A 15530-nucleotide genomic window follows, 5' to 3' on the forward strand; every position below is an offset into this window, starting at 1 on the left:
TGGAAATATAGAACGGGAACAGAGAGTAAAGGGAGATACATGGGATAGAGGGTAATATAGAACGGGGGCAGAGAGTAAAGGGAGATACCCGGGATAGAGGGGAATAGAGAATGGGGACAGAGAGTTAAGTGAGATACCCGGGATAGAGGGAATATAGAACGGGGACAGAGAGTAAAGAGAGATACCCGGGATAGAGGGAATATAGAACGGGGACAGAGAGTAAAGGGAGATACCCGGGATAGAGGGGAATACAGAACGGGGACAGAGAGTAAAGGGAGATACCCGGGATAGAGGGGAATATAGAACGGGGACAGAGAGTAAAGGGAGATGCCCGGGATAGAGGGAAATATAGAACGGGGACAGTGAGTAAAGGGAGATACCCGGGATAGAGGGGAATATAGAACGGGGACAGTGAGTAAAGAGAGATACCCGGGATAGAGGGGAATATAGAACGGGGACAGAGAGTAAAGGGAGATACCCGGGATAGAGGGGAATATAGAACAGGGACAGAGAGTAAAGGGAGATACCCAGGATAGAGGTGAATATTGAACGGGGAAAGAGAGTGAAGGGAGATACCCAGGATAGAGGGGAATATAGAACGGGGACAGAGAGTAAAGGGAGATACCCGGGATAGAGGGGAATATAGAACGGGGACAGAGAATAAAAAAAGATACCCGGGATAGAGGGAAATATAGAACGGGGACAGAGAGTAAAGGGAGATACCCGGGATAGAGGGGAATATAGGACGGGGACAGAGAGTAAAGGGAGATACCCGGGATAGAGGGAAATATAGAACTGGGACAGAGAGTAAAGGGAGATACCCGGGATAGAGGGGAATATAGAATGGGGACAGTGAGTAAAGGGAGATACCCGGGATAGAGGGGAATATAGAACGGGGACAGAGAGTAAAGGGAGATTCCCGGGATAGAGGGGAATAAAGAAAGGGGACAGACAGTAAAGGGAGATACCCGGGATAAAGGGGAATATAGAACGGGGACAGAGAGTAAAGGGAGATGCCCGGGATAGAGGGGAATATAGAACGGGGTCAGAGAGTAAAGGGGAATACCCGGATAGAGGGGTATATAGAACGGAGACAGAGAGTAAAGGGAGATACCCGGGATAGAGGGAATATAGAACGGGGACAGAGAGTAAAGAGAGATACCCGGGATAGAGGGAATATAGAACGGGGACAGAGAGTAAAGGGAGATACCCGGGATAGAGGGGAATACAGAACGGGGACAGAGAGTAAAGGGAGATACCCGGGATAGAGGGGAATATAGAACGGGGACAGAGAGTAAAGGGAGATGCCCAGGATAGAGGGAAATATAGAACTGGGACAGTGAGTAAAGGGAGATACCCGGGATAGAGGGGAATATAGAACGGGGACAGTGAGTAAAGAGAGATACCCGGGATAGAGGGGAATATAGAACGGGGACAGAGAGTAAAGGGAGATACCCGGGATAGAGGGGAATATAGAACAGGGACAGAGAGTAAAGGGAGATACCCAGGATAGAGGTGAATATTGAACGGGGACAGAGAGTGAAGGGAGATACCCAGGATAGAGGGGAATATAGAACGGGGACAGAGAGTAAAGGGAGATACCCGGGATAGAGGGGAATATAGAACGGGGACAGAGAGTAAAAAAAGATACCCGGGATAGAGGGAAATATAGAACGGGGACAGAGAGTAAAGGGAGATACCCGGGATAGAGGGGAATATAGAACGGGGACAGAGAGTAAAGGGAGATACCCGGGATAGAGGGAAATATAGAACTGGGACAGAGAGTAAAGGGAGATACCCGGGATAGAGGGGAATATAGAATGGGGACAGTGAGTAAAGGGAGATACCCGGGATAGAGGGGAATATAGAACGGGGACAGAGAGTAAAGGGAGATTCCCGGGATAGAGGGGAATAAAGAAAGGGGACAGACAGTAAAGGGAGATACCCGGGATAAAGGGGAATATAGAACGGGGACAGAGAGTAAAGGGAGATGCCCGGGATAGAGGGGAATATAGAACGGGGTCAGAGAGTAAAGGGGAATACCCGGATAGAGGGGAATATAGAACGGAGACAGAGAGTAAAGGGAGATACCCGGGATAGAGGGGAATATAGAACGGAGACAGAGAGTAAAGGGGAATACCCGGATAGAGGGGAATATAGAACGGGGACAGAGAGTAAAGGGAGATACCCGGGATAGCGGGGAATATAGAACGGGGACAGAGAGTAAAGGGAGATACCCGGGATAGAGGGGAATATAGAACGGGGACAGAGAGTAAAGGGGAATACCCGGATAGAGGGGAATATGGAACGGAGACAGAGAGTAAAGGGAGATACCCGGGAGAGAGGGGAATATAGAACGGGCACAGAGAGTAAAGGGAGATACCCAGGATAGAGGGGAATATAGAACGGGGACAGAAAGTAAAGGGAGATACCCTGGATAGAGTGGAATATAGAACGGGGACAGAGAGTAAAGGGAGATACCCGGGATAGAGGGGAATATAGAACGGGGACAGAGAGTAAAGGGAGATACCCGGGATGGAGGGAAATATAGAACGGGGACAGAGAGTAAAGTGAGTTACCCGGGATAGAGGGGAATATAGAACGGGGACAGAGAGTAAAGGGAGATACCGGGATAGAGGGAAATATAGAACGGGGACAGAGAGTAAAGGGAGATCCCCGGGATAGATGGAAATATAGAACGGGGACAGAGAGTAAAGGGAGATACATGGGATAGAGGGTAATATAGAACGGGGGCAGAGAGTAAAGGGAGATACCCGGGATAGAGGGGAATATAGAACGGGGACAGAGAGTAAAGGGAGATACCCGGGATAGAGGGGAATATAGAACGGGGACAGAGAGAAAAGGGAGATACCCATGATAGACGGGAATATAGAACGGGGACAGAGAGTAAAGGGAGATACCCGGAATAGAGGGGAATATAGAGTGGGGACAGTGAGTAAAGGGAGATACCCGGGATAGAGGGGAATATAGAACGGGGACAGTGAGAAAAGGGAGATACCCGGGATAGAGGGGAATATAGAACGGGGACAGAGAGTAAAGGGAGATACCCGGGATAGAGGGGAATAAGAACGGGGACAGACAGTAAAGGGAGATACCCGGGATAAAGGGGAATATAGAACGGGGACAGAGAGTAAAGGGAGATACCCGGGATAGAGGGGAATATAGAACGGGGTCAGAGAGTAAAGGGGAATACCCGGATAGAGGGGAATATAGAACGGGGACAGAGAGTAAAGGGAGATACCCGGGATAGCGGGGAATATAGAACGGGGACAGAGAGTAAAGGGAGATACCCGGAATAGAGGGGAATATAGAACGGGGACAGAGAGTAAAGGGGAATACCCGGATAGAGGGGAAAATAGAACGGAGACAGAGAGTAAAGGGAGATACCCGGGAGAGAGGGGAATATAGAACGGGCACAGAGAGTAAAGGGAGATACCCGGGATAGAGGGGAATATAGAACTGGGACAGAGAGTAAAGGGAGATACCCGGGATAGAGGGGAATATAGAACAGGGACAGAGAGTAAAGGGAGATAACCGGGATAGAGGGGAATATAGAACGGGGACAGAGAGTAAAGGGAGATACCCGGGATAGAGAGGAATATAGAACGGGGACAGAGAGTAAAGGGAGATACCTGGGATAGAGGGGAATATAGAACGTGGACAGAGAGTAAAAGGAGATACCCGGGATAGAGGGGAATATAGAATGGGGACAGTGAGTAAAGGGAGATATCCGGGATAGAGGGGAATATAGAACGGGGACAGTGAGTAAAGGGAGATACCCGGGATAGAGGGGAATATAGAACGGGGACAGAGAGTAAAGGGAGATACCCGGGATAGAGAGGAATATAGAACGGGGCCAGTGAGTAAAGGGAGATACCCGGGATAGAGGGGAATATAGAACGGGGACAGTGAGTAAAGGAAGACACCCGGGATAGAGGTGAATATAGAACAGGGACAGAGAGTAAATGGAGATACCCGGGATCGAGGGGAATATAGAACGGGGACAGAGAGTAAAGGGAGATACCCGGGATAGAGGAGAATATAGAACGGGGACAGAGAGTAAAGGGAGATACCCGGGATAGAGGGGAATATAGAACGGGGACAGAGAATAAAGGGAGACACCCGGGAGAGAGGGGAATATAGAACGGGGACAGAGACTACAGGGAGATACCTGAGGTAGAGGGAAATATAGAACGGGGACAATGAGTAAAGGGAGATACCCGGGATAGAGGGGAATATAGAACGGGGACAGAGAGTAAAGGGAGATACCCGGGATAGACGGGAATATAGATCGGGTCCAGAGAATAAAGGGAGACACCCGGGATAGAGGGGAATATAGAACGGGGACAGAGAATAAAGGGAGATACCCGGGATAGAGGGCAACATAGAATGGGGACAGAGAATAAAGGGAGATACCTGGGATAGAGGGGAATATAGAACGGGGACAGAGAGTAAAGGGAGATACCCGGGATAGAGGGAATATAGAACGGGGACAGAGAGTAAAGGAAGATACCCGGGATAGAGGGGAATAGAGAATAGGGACAGAGAGTAAAGGGAGATACCCGGGATAGAGGGAAATATAGAACGGGGACAGAGAGTAAAGGGAGATACCCGGGATAGAGGGGAATATAGAACGGGGACAGAGAGTAAAGGGAGATACCCGGGATGGAGGGGGATTATAGAACGGTGACAGAGAGTAAAGGGAGATACCCGGGATAGAGGGGAATATAGAACGTGGACAGTGAGTAAAGGGAGATACTCGGGATAGAGGGGAATATAGATCGGGGACAGAGAATAAAGGGAGATACCCGGGATGGAGGAGAATATAGAACGGGGACAGAGAGTAAAGGGAGATACATGGGATAGAGGGAATATAGAATGGGGACAGAGAGTAAAGGGAGATACCCGGGATAGAGGGGAATATAGAACGGGGACAGAGAGTAAAGGGATTTACCCGGGATAGAGGGAAAATAGAACGGGGACAGAGTGTAAAGGGAGATACCCGGGATAGAGGGGAATATAGAACGGGGACAGAGAGTAAAGGGAGATACCCGGGATAGAGGGGAATATAGAACGGGGACAGAGAGTAAAGGGAGTTACCCGGGATAGAGGGAAAATAGAACGGGGACAGAGAGTAAAGGGAGATACCCGGGATAGAGGGGAATATAGAACGGGGACAGAGAATAAAGGGAGATACCCGGGATAGAGGGGAATATAGAATGGGGACAGAGAGTAAAGGGAGATACTCGGGATAGAGGGAAATATAGAACGGGGACAGAGAGTAAAGGGAGATACCCGGGATAGAGGGGAATATAGAACGGGGACAGAGAGTAAAGGGAGATACCCGGGATAGAGGGGAATATTGAACGGGGACAGAGAGTAAAGGGGGATACCCGGGATAGAGGGAATATAGAACGGGGACAGAGAGTAATGCGAGATACCCGGGATAGAGGGGAATATAGAACGGGGACAGAGAGTAAAGAGAGATACCCGGGATAGGGGGAATATAGAACGGGGTCAGAGAGTAAAGGGAGATACACGGGATAGAGGGGAATTTAGAACGGGGACAGAGAGTAAAGGGAGATACCCGGGATAGAGGGGAATATAGAATGGGGACAGAGAGTAACGTGAGATACCCGGGATAGAGGGAATATAGAACGGGCACAGAGAGTAAAGGGAGATACCCGGGATAGAGGGGAATATAGAACGGGGACAGAGAGTAAAGGGAGATACTCGGGATAGAGGGGAATATAGAATGGGGACAGAGAGTAAAGGGAGATACCCGGGATAGAGGTGAATATAGAACAGGGACAGAGAGTAAAGGGAGATACCCGGGATAGAGGGGAATATAGAACGGGGACAGAGAGTAAAGGGAGATACCAGGGATAGAGGGGAATATAGAACGGGGACAGAGAGTAATGGGAGATACCCGGGATAGAGGGGAAAAAAAACGGGGACAGAGAGTAAAGAGAGATACCCGGGATAGAGGGAATATAGAACGGGGACAGAGAGTAAAGGGAGATACCCGGGATAGAGGGGCATATTGAATAGGGACAGAGAGTAAAGGGAGATAACCGGGATAGAGGGGAATATAGAACGGGGACAGAGAGTAAAGGGAGATACCCGGGATAGAGGGGAATATAGAACGGGGACAGAGAGTAAAGGGAGTTACCCGGGATAGAGGGAAAATAGAACGGGGACAGAGAGTAAAGGGAGATACCCGGGATAGAGGGGAATATAGAACGGGGACAGAGAGTAAAGGGAGATACCCGGGATAGAGGGGAATATAGAACGGGGACAGAGAGTAAAGTGAGATACCCGGGATAGAGGGGAATATAGAACGGGGACAGAGAGTAAAGGGAGATACCTGGGATAGAGGGGAATATAGAACGGGGACAGAGAGTAAAGGGAGATACCCGGGATAGAGGGGAATATAGAACGGGGACAGACGGTAAAGGGAGTTACCCGGGATAGAGGGGAATATAGAACGGAGACAGACAGTAAAGTGAGATACCCGGGATAGAGGGGAATATAGAATGGGGACAGAGAGTAAGGTGAGATACCCGGGATAGAGGGAATATAGAACTGGCACAGAGAGTAAAGGGAGATACCCGGGATAGAGGGGAATATAGAACGGGGACAGAGAGTAAAGGGAGATACCCGGGATCGAGGGGAATATAGAACGGGGACAGAGAGTAAAGGGAGATACCCGGGATAGAGGAGAATATAGAACGGGGACAGAGAGTAAAGGGAGATACCCGGGATAGAGGGGAATATAGAACGGGGACAGAGAATAAAGGGAGACACCCGGGAGAGAGGGGAATATAGAACGGGGACAGAGACTAAAGGGAGATACCTGAGATAGAGGGACATATAGAACGGGGACAGAGAGTAAAGGGAGATACCCGGGATAGAGGGGAATATAGAACGGGGACAGAGAGTAAAGGGAGACACCTGGGATAGACGGGAATATAGATCGGGGCCAGAGAATAAAGGGAGACACCCGGGATAGAGGGGAATATAGAACGGGGACAGAGATTAAAGGGAGATACCCGGGATAGAGGGCAACATAGAATGGGGACAGAGAGTAAAGGGAGATACCTGGGATAGAGGGGAATATAGAACGGGGACAGAGAGTAAAGGGAGATACCCGGGATAGATGGAATATAGAACGGGGACAGAGAGTAAAGGAAGATACCCGGGATAGAGGGGAATATAGAATAGGGACAGAGAGTAAAGGGAGATACCCGGGATAGAGGGAAATATAGAACGGGGACAGAGAGTAAAGGGAGATGCCCGGGATAGAGGGGAATATAGAACGGGGACAGAGAGTAAAGGGAGATACCCGGGATAGAGGGGAATATAGAACGGGGACAGAGAGTAAAGGGAGATACTCGGGACAGAGGGGAATATAGAATGGGGACAGAGAGTAAAGGGAGATACCCGGGATAGAGGTGAATATAGAATAGGGACAGAGAGTAAAGGGAGATACCCGGGATAGAGGGGAATATAGAACGGGGACAGAGAGTAAAGGGAGATACCAGGGATAGAGGGGAATATAGAACGGGGACAGAGAGTAATGGGAGATACCCGGGATAGAGGGGAAAAAAGAACGGGGACAGAGAGTAAAGAGAGATACCCGGGATAGAGGGAATATAGAACGGGGACAGAGAATAAAGGGAGATACCCGGGATAGAGGGGCATATAGAATAGGGACAGAGAGTAAAGGGAGATAACCGGGATAGAGGGGAATATAGAACGGGGACAGAGAGTAAAGGGAGATACCCGGGATAGAGGGGAACATAGAACGGGGACAGAGAGTAAAGGGAGTTACCCGGGATAGAGGGAAAATAGAACGGGGACAGAGAGTAAAGGGAGATACCCGGGATAGAGGGGAATATAGAACGGGGACAGAGAGTAACGGGAGATACCCGGGATAGAGGGGAATATAGAACGGGGACAGAGAGTAAAGTGAGATACCCGGGATAGAGGGGAATATAGAACGGGGACAGAGAGTAAAGGGAGATACCTGGGATAGAGGGGAATATAGAACGGGGACAGAGAGTAAAGGGAGATACCCGGGATAGAGGGGAATATAGAACGGGGACAGACGGTAAAGGGAGTTACCCGGGATAGAGGGGAATATAGAACGGGGACAGACAGTAAAGTGAGATACCCGGGATAGAGGGGAATATAGAATGGGGACAGAGAGTAAGGTGAGATACCCGGGATAGAGGGAATATAGAACTGGCACAGAGAGTAAAGGGAGATAACCGGGATAGAGGGGAATATAGAACGGGGACAGAGAGTAAAGAGAGATACCCGGGATAGAGGGAATATAGAACGGGGACAGAGAGTAAAGGGAGATACCCGGGATAGAGGGGAATACAGAACGGGGACAGAGAGTAAAGGGAGATACCCGGGATAGAGGGGAATATAGAACGGGGACAGAGAGTAAAGGGAGATGCCCGGGATAGAGGGGAATATAGAACGGGGACAGTGAGTAAAGGGAGATACCCGGGATAGAGAGGAATATAGGACGGGGCCAGTGAGTAAAGGGAGATACCCGGGATAGAGGGGTATACAGAACGGGGACAGTGAGTAAAGGGAGGCACCCGGGATAGAGGAGAATATAGAACAGGGACAGAGAGTAAAGGGAGATACCCGGGATCGAGGGGAATATAGAACGGGGACAGAGAGTAAAGGGAGATACCCGGGATAGAGGAGAATATAGAACGGGGACAGAGAGTAAAGGGAGATACCCGGGATAGAGGGGAATATAGAACGGGGACAGAGAATAAAGGGAGACACCCGGGAGAGAGGGGAATATAGAACGGGGACAGAGACTAAAGGGAGATACCTGAGATAGAGGGAAATATAGAACGGGGACAGAGAGTAAAGGGAGATACCCGGGATAGAGGGGAATATAGAACGGGGACAGAGAGTAAAGGGAGATACCCGGGATAGACGGGAATATAGATCGGGGCCAGAGAATAAAGGGAGACACCCGGGATAGAGGGGAATATAGAACGGGGACAGAGAGTAAAGGGAGATACCCGGGATAGATGGAAAATAGAACGGGGACAGAGAGTAAAGGAAGATACCCGGGATAGAGGGGAATATAGAATAGGGACAGAGAGTAAAGGGAGATACACGGGATAGAGGGAAATATAGAACGGGGACAGAGAGTAAAGGGAGATGCCCGGGATAGAGGGGAATATAGAACGGGGACAGAGAGTAAAGGGAGATACCCGGGATAGAGGGGGAATATAGAACGGTGACAGAGAGTAAAGGGAGATACCCGGGTTAGAGGGGAATATAGAACGGGGACAGTGAGTAAAGGAAGATACTCGGGATAGAGGGGAATATAGAACGGGGTGAGAGAATAAAGGGAGATACCCGGGATAGAGGAGAATATAGAACGGGGACAGAGAGTAAAGGGAGATACCCGGGATAGAGGGAATATAGAATGGGGACAGAGAGTAATGGGAGATACCCGGGATAGAGGGGAATATAGAACGGGGACAGAGAGTAAAGGGATTTACCCGGGATAGAGGGAAAATAGAACGGGGACAGAGTGTAAAGGGAGATACCCGGGATAGAGGGGAATATAGAACGGGGACAGAGAGTAAAGGGAGATACCCGGGATAGAGGGGAATATAGAACGGGGACAGAGAGTAAAGGGAGTTACCCGGGATAGAGGGAAAATAGAACGGGGACAGAGAGTAAAGGGAGATACCCGGGATAGAGGGGAATATAGAACGGGAACAGAGAGTAAAGGGAGATACCCGGGATAGAGGGGAATATAGAACGGGGACAGAGAGTAAAGGGAGATACCTGGGATAGAGGGAAATATAGAACGGGGACAGAGAGTAAAGGGAGATACCCGGGATAGAGGGGAATATAGAACGGGGACAGAGAGTAAAGGGAGATACCCGGGATAGAGGGGAATATAGAACGGGGACAGAGAGTAAAGGGGGATACCCGGGATAGAGGGAATATAGAACGGGGACAGAGGGTAATGCGAGATACCCGGGACAGAGGGGAATATAGAACGGGGACAGAGAGGAAAGAGAGATACCCGGGATAGGGGGAATATAGAACGGGGACAGAGAGTAAAGGGAGATACACGGGATAGAGGGGAATTTAGAATGGGCACAGAGAGTAAAGGGAGATACCCGGCATAGAGGGGAATATAGAACGGGGACAGTGAGTAAAGGGAGATACCCGGGATAGAGGGGAATATAGAACGGGGACAGAGAGTAAAGGGAGATACCCGGGATAGAGAGGAATATAGAACGGGGCCAGTGAGTAAAGGGAGATACCCGGGATAGAGGGGAATATAGAACGGGGACAGTGAGTAAAGGAAGACACCCGGGATAGAGGTGAATATAGAACAGGGACAGAGAGTAAAGGGAGATACCCGGGATCGAGGGGAATATAGAACGGGGACAGAGAGTAAAGGGAGATACCCGGGATAGAGGAGAATATAGAACGGGGACAGAGAGTAAAGGGAGATACCCGGGATAGAGGGGAATATAGAACGGGGACAGAGAATAAAGGGAGATACCCGGGATAGAGGGGAATATAGAACGGGGACAGAGAGTAAAGGGAGATACCCGGGATAGACGGGAATATAGAACGGGGACAGAGAGTAAAGGGGAATACCCGGATAGAGGGGAATATAGAACGGAGACAGAGTGTAAAGGGAGATACCCGGGAGAGAGGGGAATATAGAACGGGCACAGAGAGTAAAGGGAGATACCCGGGATAGAGGGGAATATAGAACGGGGACAGAAAGTAAAGGGAGATACCCTGGATAGAGTGGAATATAGAACCGGGACAGAGAGTAAAGGGAGATACCCGGGATAGAGGGGAATATAGAACGGGGACAGAGAGTAAAGGGAGATACCCAGGATAGAGGGGAATATAGAACGGGGACAGAGAGTAAAGGGAGATACCCGGGATGGAGGGAAATATAGAACGGGGACAGAGAGTAAAGTGAGTTACCCGGGATAGAGGGGAATATAGAACGGGGACAGAGAGTAAAGGGAGATACCGGGATAGAGGGAAATATAGAACGGGGACAGAGAGTAAAGGGAGATCCCCGGGATAGATGGAAATATAGAACGGGAACAGAGAGTAAAGGGAGATACATGGGATAGAGGGTAATATAGAACGGGGGCAGAGAGTAAAGGGAGATACCCGGGATAGAGGGGAATAGAGAATGGGGACAGAGAGTTAAGTGAGATACCCGGGATAGAGGGAATATAGAACGGGGACAGAGAGTAAAGAGAGATACCCGGGATAGAGGGAATATAGAACGGGGACAGAGAGTAAAGGGAGATACCCGGGATAGAGGGGAATACAGAACGGGGACAGAGAGTAAAGGGAGGTACCCGGGATAGAGGGGAATATAGAACGGGGACAGAGAGTAAAGGGAGATGCCCGGGATAGAGGGAAATATAGAACGGGGACAGTGAGTAAAGGGAGATACCCGGGATAGAGGGGAATATAGAACGGGGACAGTGAGTAAAGAGAGATACCCGGGATAGAGGGGAATATAGAACGGGGACAGAGAGTAAAGGGAGATACCCGGGATAGAGGGGAATATAGAACAGGGACAGAGAGTAAAGGGAGATACCCAGGATAGAGGTGAATATTGAACGGGGACAGAGAGTGAAGGGAGATACCCAGGATAGAGGGGAATATAGAACGGGGACAGAGAGTAAAGGGAGATACCCGGGATAGAGGGGAATATAGAACGGGGACAGAGAGTAAAAAAAGATACCCGGGATAGAGGGAAATATAGAACGGGGACAGAGAGTAAAGGGAGATACCCGGGATAGAGGGGAATATAGGACGGGGACAGAGAGTAAAGGGAGATACCCGGGATAGAGGGAAATATAGAACTGGGACAGAGAGTAAAGGGAGATACCCGGGATAGAGGGGAATATAGAATGGGGACAGTGAGTAAAGGGAGATACCCGGGATAGAGGGGAATATAGAACGGGGACAGAGAGTAAAGGGAGATTCCCGGGATAGAGGGGAATAAAGAAAGGGGACAGACAGTAAAGGGAGATACCCAGGATAAAGGGGAATATAGAACGGGGACAGAGAGTAAAGGGAGATGCCCGGGATAGAGGGGAATATAGAACGGGGTCAGAGAGTAAAGGGGAATACCCGGATAGAGGGGTATATAGAACGGAGACAGAGAGTAAAGGGAGATACCCGGGATAGAGGGAATATAGAACGGGGACAGAGAGTAAAGAGAGATACCCGGGATAGAGGGAATATAGAACGGGGACAGAGAGTAAAGGGAGATACCCGGGATAGAGGGGAATACAGAACGGGGACAGAGAGTAAAGGGAGATACCCGGGATAGAGGGGAATATAGAACGGGGACAGAGAGTAAAGGGAGATGCCCAGGATAGAGGGAAATATAGAACGGGGACAGTGAGTAAAGGGAGATAACCGGGATAGAGGGGAATATAGAACGGGGACAGTGAGTAAAGAGAGATACCCGGGATAGAGGGGAATATAGAACGGGGACAGAGAGTAAAGGGAGATACCCGGGATAGAGGGGAATATAGAACAGGGACAGAGAGTAAAGGGAGATACCCAGGATAGAGGTGAATATTGAACGGGGACAGAGAGTGAAGGGAGATACCCAGGATAGAGGGGAATATAGAACGGGGACAGAGAGTAAAGGGAGATACCCGGGATAGAGGGGAATATAGAACGGGGACAGAGAGTAAAAAAAGATACCCGGGATAGAGGGAAATATAGAACGGGGACAGAGAGTAAAGGGAGATACCCGGGATAGAGGGGAATATAGAACGGGTACAGAGAGTAAAGGGAGATACCCGGGATAGAGGGAAATATAGAACTGGGACAGAGAGTAAAGGGAGATACCCGGGATAGAGGGGAATATAGAATGGGGACAGGGAGTAAAGGGAGATACCCGGGATAGAGGGGAATATAGAACGGGGACAGAGAGTAAAGGGAGATTCCCGGGATAGAGGGGAATAAAGAAAGGGGACAGACAGTAAAGGGAGATACCCGGGATAAAGGGGAATATAGAACGGGGACAGAGAGTAAAGGGAGATGCCCGGGATAGAGGGGAATATAGAACGGGGTCAGAGAGTAAAGGGGAATACCCGGATAGAGGGGAATATAGAACGGAGACAGAGAGTAAAGGGAGATACCCGGGATAGAGGGGAATATAGAACGGAGACAGAGAGTAAAGGGGAATACCCGGATAGAGGGGAATATAGAACGGGGACAGAGAGTAAAGGGAGATACCCGGGATAGCGGGGAATATAGAACGGGGACAGAGAGTAAAGGGAGATACCCGGGATAGAGGGGAATATAGAACGGGGACAGAGAGTAAAGGGGAATACCCGGATAGAGGGGAATATGGAACGGAGACAGAGAGTAAAGGGAGATACCCGGGAGAGAGGGGAATATAGAACGGGCACAGAGAGTAAAGGGAGATACCCAGGATAGAGGGGAATATAGAACGGGGACAGAAAGTAAAGGGAGATACCCTGGATAGAGTGGAATATAGAACGGGGACAGAGAGTAAAGGGAGATACCCGGGATAGAGGGGAATATAGAACGGGGACAGAGAGTAAAGGGAGATACCCGGGATGGAGGGAAATATAGAACGGGGACAGAGAGTAAAGTGAGTTACCCGGGATAGAGGGGAATATAGAACGGGGACAGTGAGTAAAGAGAGATACCCGGGATAGAGGGGAATATAGAATGAGGACAGAGAGTAAAGGGAGATACCCGGGATAGAGGGGAATATAGAACAGGGACAGAGAGTAAAGGGAGATACCCAGGATAGAGGTGAATATTGAACGGGGACAGAGAGTGAAGGGAGATACCCAGGATAGAGGGGAATATAGAACGGGGACAGAGAGTAAAGGGAGATACCCGGGATAGAGGGGAATATAGAACGGGGACAGAGAGTAAAAAAAGATACCCGGGATAGAGGGAAATATAGAACGGGGACAGAGAGTAAAGGGAGATACCCGGGATAGAGGGGAATATAGAACGGGTACAGAGAGTAAAGGGAGATACCCGGGATAGAGGGAAATATAGAACTGGGACAGAGAGTAAAGGGAGATACCCGGGATAGAGGGGAATATAGAATGGGGACAGTGAGTAAAGGGAGATACCCGGGATAGAGGGGAATATAGAACGGGGACAGAGAGTAAAGGGAGATTCCCGGGATAGAGGGGAATAAAGAAAGGGGACAGACAGTAAAGGGAGATACCCGGGATAAAGGGGAATATAGAACGGGGACAGAGAGTAAAGGGAGATGCCCAGAATAGAGGGGAATATAGAACGGGGTCAGAGAGTAAAGGGGAATACCCGGATAGAGGGGAATATAGAACGGAGACAGAGAGTAAAGGGAGATACCCGGGATAGAGGGGAATATAGAACGGAGACAGAGAGTAAAGGGGAATACCCGGATAGAGGGGAATATAGAACGGGGACAGAGAGTAAAGGGAGATACCCGGGATAGCGGGGAATATAGAACGGGGACAGAGAGTAAAGGGAGATACCCGGGATAGAGGGGAATATAGAACGGGGACAGAGAGTAAAGGGGAATACCCGGATAGAGGGGAATATGGAACGGAGACAGAGAGTAAAGGGAGATACCCGGGAGAGAGGGGAATATAGAACGGGCACAGAGAGTAAAGGGAGATACCCAGGATAGAGGGGAATATAGAACGGGGACAGAAAGTAAAGGGAGATACCCTGGATAGAGTGGAATATAGAACGGGGACAGAGAGTAAAGGGAGATACCCGGGATAGAGGGGAATATAGAACGGGGACAGAGAGTAAAGGGAGATACCCGGGATGGAGGGAAATATAGAACGGGGACAGAGAGTAAAGTGAGTTACCCGGGATAGAGGGGAATATAGAACGGGGACAGAGAGTAAAGGGAGATACCGGGATAGAGGGAAATATAGAACGGGGACAGAGAGTAAAGGGAGATCCCCGGGATAGATGGAAATATAGAACGGGGACAGAGAGTAAAGGGAGATACATGGGATAGAGGGTAATATAGAACGGGGGCAGAGAGTAAAGGGAGATACCCGGGATAGAGGGGAATATAGAACGGGGACAGAGAGTAAAGGGAGATACCCGGGATAGAGGGGAATATAGAACGGGGACAGAGAGAAAAGGGAGATACCCATGATAGACGGGAATATAGAACGGGGACAGAGAGTAAAGGGAGATACCCGGAATAGAGGGGAATATAGAGTGGGGACAGTGAGTAAAGGGAGATACCCGGGATAGAGGGGAATATAGAACGGGGACAGTGAGAAAAGGGAGATACCCGGGATAGAGGGGAATATAGAACGGGGACAGAGAGTAAAGGGAGATACCCGGGATAGAGGGGAATAAGAACGGGGACAGACAGTAAAGGGAGATACCCGGGATAAAGGGGAATATAGAACGGGGACAGAGAGTAAAGGGAGATACCCGGG

This window comes from Somniosus microcephalus, unplaced genomic scaffold (assembly GCF_052327205.1).
Source record: "Somniosus microcephalus isolate GS21.2 unplaced genomic scaffold, FLI_Smic_1.0 unresolved_chr3, whole genome shotgun sequence".
Lineage (NCBI taxonomy): Eukaryota > Metazoa > Chordata > Chondrichthyes > Squaliformes > Somniosidae > Somniosus > Somniosus microcephalus.